The sequence below is a fragment of the Malus domestica genome, chromosome 04 (assembly GCF_042453785.1).
Source record: "Malus domestica chromosome 04, GDT2T_hap1".
NCBI classification, from domain to species: Eukaryota; Viridiplantae; Streptophyta; class Magnoliopsida; order Rosales; family Rosaceae; genus Malus; species Malus domestica.
In genome coordinates, this window is record NC_091664.1 from 19,333,545 (window position 1) to 19,342,721 (window position 9,177).

The following is a 9,177-nucleotide window of genomic DNA, read 5'->3' on the forward strand; positions in this document are numbered from 1 at the left end:
AAAAACCCTTAAAGGTCACGGGTTCGCCGGAAAATATGGGTGAGTTTCCCCCGTGCCATTATCGTCCTCAAAACCTTGGAAGAACAACATAGTTTTCATCACACAACGTCCAGCAACCAAAATGGTAAATTAAAAAGGTAAACAAACTTACCTAGCCGGAAAGAATGGAGGGATCCGTCGGAGGTCCTTTCTCTGAGTTCCTCGACCTCACAGCGACAGAGAGAGAGAGATATGGTGCAACGGAGATGATGATGAAGATGGTCTACACTAGAGTTGCATGCAGATTTCCTGGGTTAGTCACGGTGCAGGGAGAGAAATGGAGAGAAGAGAGATCCCGTGAGAGAGAGAGAGATGTCTGAGAGGGAAGACTCCGGCAGAGGGGAAACAGAAAAGAGTTGAGGACGTGCCATGCGGCAGTTTAGGAGAGATATGGAATCTAGATCAACGGTTAGGATTAAAAGAGAATAAGGGATTAAATGGATAGATTTGAAATGTTCTAGGGGAAATTAGAAATAAAATGGAAATAAGGGGTGGTTGTAACACTGGCCAAAGAACCAACGCAGAACCCAAATGAGGGGCATTACTGACATTTCACTACACAAATGGGGTATCAAAACAGGTAACCAAGCAGAAACCGAGGGCATATTTGCCCTTTCACTGTTAATGAACGGTGCTTAAAAACTGGGTTTTAGTATATGCATAATGTAGGAGTATGTATTATGGAGGTTCCCATGTATCTGTAGACTTAAGTATTAATTAACCAGATATTACAATCTTAATCCTAACTTGATTCTTGAACAACCTTACAACCTTAATTGGAAAAGTTCCTACAAAAACCACACTTATAAAATTCAAATGAAAAACGAACTTTGAACTTACTGTGGTCATCCAAGAGCACTATATTTCGTTGTTAAATTTTGAACTTTGAACTTACCGTGGCAAATACATATGCTTCGTTGTTAAATTTTTCCAAAACTTGAAAGAGAAGGATACATAAAAGCTTTAGGGTAGAAAACATATATGATTAATATATGTGTGTCGGTATGTGTGTGTTTCCACACAAAATAACAATTTTCATGCCCAATTACAAAGATGAAAAACTTGTAAATCAGCACAAATAAATTGTTAGAAGTTTAACATGGGAGAAGGAGGTGTCGAAGCAACGGATCCATCTCAAAATTACATTTGTGGATGATTAATTAATTAGAGGCAATTTGCCTTGCTTTGGAGGAAAGTAAATAAGGAAGGAAAAAGAACTTATAATCTACATATAGAGTGGTTCATTTACAACTGAAGCCAATGTGGTTGGACTAATCTTTTCATTTTAATTAGTCCTCAGGGTTTATGAACATATTTGGAATGTTTTTAAAATAACTAAAAACACTTTTAAAGTGCTTTTGAATTAAAAAGTAAAAATAAAAAGAAAAACACTTGAAATGTTTTTTTAAAGAAGCACGTGCTTTCAAGAAACGCTTTAAGTACTTTCTCAATAAAACTTGCTTTTCTGTTAAAATTTTGATGTAGTTCTAGATAGAAGCATTTTAGTAGAAGTGCTTTTAACTAAAAATGATTTCTAAAGAAGTAACATATTTTGTTAATACGTGTTCTTGAATTTTACAAAAAAATTTGCAAGTCACACCTTGAGAAATATGGATATATATATATTGTAGCACAAAGGGCAACAAACATAATTTTGTGTTATGAATAAAAAGAAATTGTACATGCAGAATAATCTAATGTGATTCATGTTGTCGTCGTCTTCGGCTTCATCTTGGTTGTCGTTGGGGATGATCAGCTTAACGGAAACCTGCTGAGCGGGCAGAAGCACTTTTGGGCAACCAGTCTTGGAGACAAAAAGAGTGAAAACCACCGTGCGCAGTCACAAGGCATCACGGTGACTTTGGCACCTCTAATGAGTCGATCTTATACTATATATTTTGTCATAATCTTAGTTTTGATACTTTGCACTATATTTCCAATATAGGACATTCGACTTCCTCTTGAGCAAAACGTGATCAATCGGACGAATTTTGAAGTGTTTCAAATTGGAGAACGTTAGTGAGTCCCTTGGCTTCTTTGTATCAAAAATTTCAGTTTTTTCTTATTTTTTGGCAATGAAATAAAGAAGTAGCGAGCGATGCAGGAAAGTGACATTTTTGGGTTTAATTGCGATTTTTTAGCCTAAGATGGCCTTTGTTGAGTTTGTGGCCTTCTAAAGAAGTGTTCAAAGTCCCTTAGCTTGGAATATTATGAACAATTCTCCAGAAGGCCACCCAATAGAGGTCATATTGGGATCCAAAAATCGCAATTAAGCCCAAAAACGTCACTTTTCAGCATCACGCACTGCTTCTTTATTTCATCACTAGAAAATAAGAAAAAGCTGACATTTGGACACGAAGAAGCCAAGGGACTCACGAGCGTCCTCTAATTTGAAACACATCAAAATTCGTCTGTTTGATCACGTTTTTCTCCAGATGAAGTCGAATGTCCTATATTAACCTCCAACTCTTCCAAGCATATAGAACACTCTTGGTGATTGTCAGGATTGACAACAACTTTCATCATGGTGTCTACCTCGACCTTGGATGCTGCTAGGAGATCTTCATTGACACTGTCACTAGTCCCCGGATTAGTAGACCCTCGTACGTACTGACGCCGGGGACTCCACCAGACGTCGCCGTACAGATAGCGGATGCCTCTGCCATTTCATTCGCATGATTAAGCCCTACTTCAGAAGAAGACATGGTTTTGCTAGCTTTTGTAGTTTGCTTTTGAGAGACGAAAAGAATATGAAGGGGTTGAGTGGGTATATATGGGAAGGGAGGGAAGGGATTGATTTGTTGTTACTTGGAGAGCAAGTCACATATGTGTTAAACCTATTTCAATTAGGAAAACCAATTTAGGGTTCGTTTGGCAAGTCCTTTTATATGACTGAAAGCGCTTTTAGAGAAAATGTTTTTGGTTTTAAAGCACTTGAAGTGCTTCATGCTAATAGCACATGTTACATGCTTCTTGTTGGAAGCACTTTAAGTGCTTTTCCATAATTAACTTGCATTTTTACTAAGGTTTGGTTCCAAAAATATTTTATCTAAAAGTGTTTTCAGTCGTTTAAAAGCACTTGCCTAATGAACTCTCAGTAATTTCCATAAAAAAATAAGGAGTTAGTTTGACCAAACAATAAGGAAAACCATTTAACCCGCACTAGTAAGTTCCGGTTTAGTAATTTCCATAAAGGATAAGGAGTTAGATTCCCTAAGGAAAGCCATTTAGTCCATACTAGTAAATTACTTGGACAAATTTTTGTGTATTGGGAACACTTGCACATGTTGTATTATTTCACGTGTTAGTATAGTGAGCGTCAAGTTTTTCAACTTTGTTAGTACATTAATAAAATAAACAAATAAATATACCCATTACAATTTGTGTGAAATAATGACACAGCACAATTAATGTTGTTCTGATTACATAGAAGAAGAAAAATTGCTCAATCACATGGACTAACCTTTGAACTCGGGACCCGTGGCCATTGATTTTTTCTTTTACACAATAAAATAAATAAATATACACTTTATAATCCAACAGTTATCATCTAACAGTCATATATAATTCATGTGAATATATGTATTTCATGCAATTATCGTTTGACAGTTGAGATGATGATTATATTAAACAAATACTTGATATTGTAGCCAAATCCTAATTTTTTTTTGTTGGAACATGTAATTTGTTGATCTCTTCCATCTCAGATTAGTATACGTATTTTTCATTACGATGTGATATGATATTAGAAGCATTTTGCCTTGTTTTATTTGGAGAGTAGTGTAAGAAAAGATAGATAGAACTCCGACTTATAAAATATATATGGAAAAACATTTGGCCAACGTTGTTTGGACTATATTGTTTGGTAATTATCGTTCTTTGCTTTGCAAAGGAACTTCCCTCTTCTGAAGAAATTGTTGATAGATTACGAGAGGCCGGACCCGAACACCGAACAGAATCCGACGACCCGAATTTTATTCATGTAACAAAGACACTATTACATATCCAAATACACACAAGTCCGTATCTATAACAAGACTACATAATGTGCATACATAATTAGGCTGACGAACAATCTGTGCAGGGGCTCAGCCACTTATTTATACGGCGTCCGCAGCAGAATATTTCGCAGGTTTACTGTTGCTCCTGTAACGAAAAGTATTCCGCAGAGGTTATCAAACCAGCATAATGAATATAGAAAGAACGACTGAGCACAAATTTCGTATTTTAGGTCAGCAAAAGAGAATGTACCAGGAATTTCTTCTTGTACGCTGCAGCAATCTCCTTTGGATCAGCTTTGGTTACCTTGTATGCCACAATCTTGTTGATTTCCTGCACAAGGACATATAACAACCATAATAATCACCATCTTTATGAGATATATTACAGAGCAGCACGTCCTCTATCGAATCCGATTTTAAGATAGTGGTTAACGGAGTGCTTTTGCTTAGAGTTCTTGCTCGGAAACCACTTGAACAGCTAGCTTAGTCTCATGAAACGTTTAAGTTTGTTTTTAAACAGATGAGAGACAGTCATCCGTACATGGGATAAAGCTCAGACAATGGAATCCATGACATTCATTATACAATTCTATGACTTGTTAATGTACCTCCAAGAATGCTGCTAGTTTAGGCCTCCCAGCTGTGATGTCATACTTGAACACGTCTGATAAGAAGACTTGGAACTGCTCAACGAACGGGATATAGGCTATGTCCACCTGGATATCACAAATTTGTATCCATTACTTAAGCACTTATGTGTTACTACTAGCTCATTTTATTAGAAATGCGAAAACATTAATTGGCATGTAGATACATTGTACATTCAACTTACCAAACTGAACTGACCCAGAAGATATGGCCCATCGTCAAATTTCTTAAGAGCATTTTCCAAGTAATCAAACTGCTCATCTGATGCAGTTAACCAAATTCGTTCAGCGTAAATTCATGAACAAAAACAGTCACTAACGGGAGAATCTTCCAAGTCTTACCAGCTGCTTTTACCGTGTCTCCTTTCAATGAGCGATACAAGGACCCCACAAAGGTATCAACATAATTTAATAATTCTTGGCCAAACTTTTTTCTCTCAGGGTCGTCCTAAAAACAATTTCGCAGCATCACTCTGGTCAAATTTCTGAGAAGACAAAGTCATGTTACTTGACGCACAATCAAATTCTGGATATCTTACATTGGGGACAAGTGAAGGCCCTTCGAAGTTGCTTTCGAGGTATTTGATCAGATCAAGACTTTCTCCAATGACTTTTCCATTGTGCTCCAGAGATGGCACCTATAAAAATAATCAATCAAGAGATTTATCCAGCTTCACCAAATTTTCCACAGATAATCAATGGCAGCAAAGAAGCAGAGAACACTAATTTTTGCTCAAAATTTTACCTTGTTTCCGGGGTAGACTTTTTCCTTGTACCAAGCAGGGCCTGTTTTCAAGATCTATACCCACTAACTTAATCTTGTCTTGCAAACCCTGCAACTCAAAAAATTTCAACAAAAACAAACAATAAGACATGGATTCTGATTAATTCTCAATTTACCAATTCATGAAATGATTTAAATCAAATAACCACGACATATCCATCAAATATAGTGAAAAATAATCATTTCCGCTATAGGGATTTGTATTTCATCATATTAGCCAATTCCTCAAACAACAAATTGAATGAAATCAGGGCCTTTGCCAGAAGCTCCAAAAAAGAAAAATATGGTGAAAATAGAGAACAGACCTTATAGTTCCTAGTGATCCAAACCCGCTGTGCAAATGGACTTGTGTAATTTACGTACAGCCTTCAAAACACAAAGCAACCAATACACATCAAAACATGGTAATCACTGAACAAAACGAAACTCAGTGAACAAAAACAGCGAGCAAAATGAGATAAATAAAAAACAAGGTGGCCAAAATTGAAATTCGGACGAGACAGAAGGCGAAAACAGCCTCAAAAATGTGTTTTATCTTGGGAAAATTGGCTGAAATGATCACATTACAAATTTCAAATGCTGAAATAATCATTTTTCAGTATATATCGTGAGTATTTGAACGTATAAGTTGAGCAATGGGATTTGTAATCAACCATTTCAGACCAAAAAAGTGGAGGAAAGAGGTAAACCTTGTAGTGCCGTCAAAGAGAGGAGGAGGGGAGGAAGTGGAATCCAACGGTGGAGGAAGTTCCTCATGCCTGCAACACCAAGAAACAAAACAATCTTGGATTAATTTTACAGCAATAAAAAAAATCAGAAATTCAGATGGACCCAGAAAAAAGAAAGACCACGAAAATGAGAAATCGTACTTGTACGCCATTTTTGGTTCTCTGCAGAGATTTTTTTTTTTTTTTTTGGCAATCAGAATTTGGCGCAGAATGTGTCCGTACAAAGTGGGTGGCCGTTTTATAGACGACTGTGAGGTGGCGGTGGAGTCGGCAGCAGTGACGAAATAATATCTACATAATATCTACATATAAAGGATACGATATATGCTGATCATGCGCGACTTTTGGTGGTGCATGATAAGTGTCATGGACTTGATTTCTCAGTTGGATTTTGAGTATCTCGCATGATCTGGGTTTTGGTGTTGGTCGGACGGTTAGAGAGGAGAATTAAGGATGACGACTTTATCAGAATTTTAATATTGTGAACTAATCATTCTGCTGGTCACTAGTGAGTCGGTAATGTATGGCCACTAACAAGTTTGGAAGAGTCTAAAAACTAGGGTGGAGCATAGGACTGTCTAATTACAACACCTCTCACATTAAATAAAAAGAAAAACTAATGAAAAGGGCTTGAAAACTTTGAGTTTTAATGATAAGGACAAAATAAAAGGTAAAGTGAATAGTACCAGGATTGACTTTTTAGTGTAAAAATATGGTTTTTCGTTAAAGTGAATAGTACCAGATGCTTTTCGTTAAAGTTCCCTAAATAAAATGGCATGGAGTCGATTTGTATACAATTAAAATATAATAAAATCTTGTGTTTTTGTGAAGGATGTCCGGTAAAACTACCTAAGTTAGGTAGCTCCTTTTAGAATTTAAATTTAGAACAAAGTGAAGAGAACACTTAAATGTGATCATCCTATCACTACATTTGGTTACTAATCCATATACCTTTCCTTAAATATATATTCAGTTCAGTATTCCAGTTTGTATTTCCTGGCATCCCCCTACAATCTTCTGTCACGTGTCGATCCTGGATGTATGTCGGGATCGGGCGTGACAATCATACTTTGTTCGAGCATTCTGTTATAGTTGAATGCTTGCCATACAAATAAATGGATATTAACTAGGGTACCTCTGAGTTCAGACATTAAGAGTTTATATTTGTACTGTGAGTGGCCGTCATGCTAAAACATGTCGAGTTCCATGTGCAAGGTTTTATGTCTAGTTGTTATAATGGTCATCCGACTATTTAACCGAGCTTGTCATGCGAATCTGGTATGTTATAATGAGAAACTATATTTTGACAATCTGTTCTAATCGTAAATACTTCATTATGTAAAAATAAAGAGAATGCTTCAAGTGAGTTAATTATTTCGAAAATTTCTAAATCTGTTAATGGTAATCTTGGTTGTACATCACTAAATTTTCCTGATGAATATCTACAAACTTGTTCGTTAGACTTTGGTGACTCCTTATTCTTTTTCTGGTATAGTATACATGCTCATCCTAATGATGAAGCATCTGTTTCGACTACTTTAGAACTATCATCTAATGGTAATGTTAATGGCTTAAGTTTAGTAATTTCTTCTTTTATATTTTGAACTAATTTAATATCTTCACTATTAAAATATTTTTGTCCTATTTTGCAAGTTTTACTATGTAATACTCCTATTTTTCTTTCTAAATCAGGGATAAAATTTCTTGCATAATTCAACAATCCTAAAAATGCTTATAACTGTTTTTTGTCTTCTAACTTATCTGGAAATTCTAAGACATTTTTAGCTATATAATCTTGTAATTGTATTGTACCTGATTTGACACACCCCGACCCAGAGGATCAAGGCGTGCTGGTCGTCACGTGAGCGTGACGTAACCAAAAGTGCGACACGGAAGCAAGATATAACAGAATATGAAGGAATTCAAACCAATCTCTAGTAGAACCACCTATTAGAATAAAAGGATGAGTTATAAGGTAAACACATAAATTCAGAGCAAAGGTTTAAGTGCAGTCAAATAGGACCAAAATAAAATACATCACCCGCAGGTGAGTCCTACATGCAGAACGTCTGTCAGAATGCCGAAAAAAGACCTCGAGAGCCACCAACCGCTAACTAGAACCTGGAGGGGCGCAAAACAAAGATGAGTGGGTTAGTAAAATCAAAGATTTTCCAAAACATTTCATTTAAAACATTTCTAACCCCTCACCGTAAAACCTGTATACTTTCCCAGAAAAATAGTATATAAACATATATATACACATATCATCAAAACTCAGCTCATATCCAACAATATAACATCTCAGAAATTATATGCCACGCCATGCCAAATATAATCAGAAATGCACCAATATCAATCAGGTGAAATAATAAATCAACCGGAGACCCTACAATGGTCATGTACGGCTGATTCTAAAGCTCAACATCCTACTCAACCGGAGTCACCACAGTGACCTATACGGCCCTGCCGGAGTCACCAACTGTGACCTGTACGGCACTACACTGCACATCACTCGGAACTACGTATAGTAGTCTGTACGATGAAAGGTGTATAAATACGCTCTAGTGCTTCTCTCATCAATCATCAGCGCGCATAACTAAGGTCACCCACTAGTCGGAATCACATCTAGTGATCTATACGACTAGCATGTCGGAACCCTCACATGGTCTGTACGACATCCACCTACTTGGATCCAAGACGAGCGTGCGGTGTGGTGAATAATAATATAAGCACTAACACCTAGGGTGCAGGTTATGAGCTTTCAATGCAATTCTCATAAAATAACTCATCTGAATAATATAAAAACTCACATGTGCGTCCACCGCGTCAATTAACATATATATGCATCCATTATCAAACTAAATATCTCAACATTTTCATGCATGGCAATTTAAATCATAATTTTCATATAAACGCATTTTCTGGGAAAAATAGTTGTATATAGGTAATACGAAAACAAAACTGCCCACTCACTGATA

At 36.5% G+C, this 9,177-nt stretch overlaps 1 pseudogene; it reads right to left on the bottom strand.

Moving 5' to 3' along the window:
* Window positions 1–3,953: 3,953 nt before the first annotated feature.
* LOC103427560 (glutathione S-transferase L3-like) lies at window positions 3,954–6,533 on the bottom strand (annotated as a pseudogene).
* Between the last annotated feature and the right edge of the window lie 2,644 nt (window positions 6,534–9,177).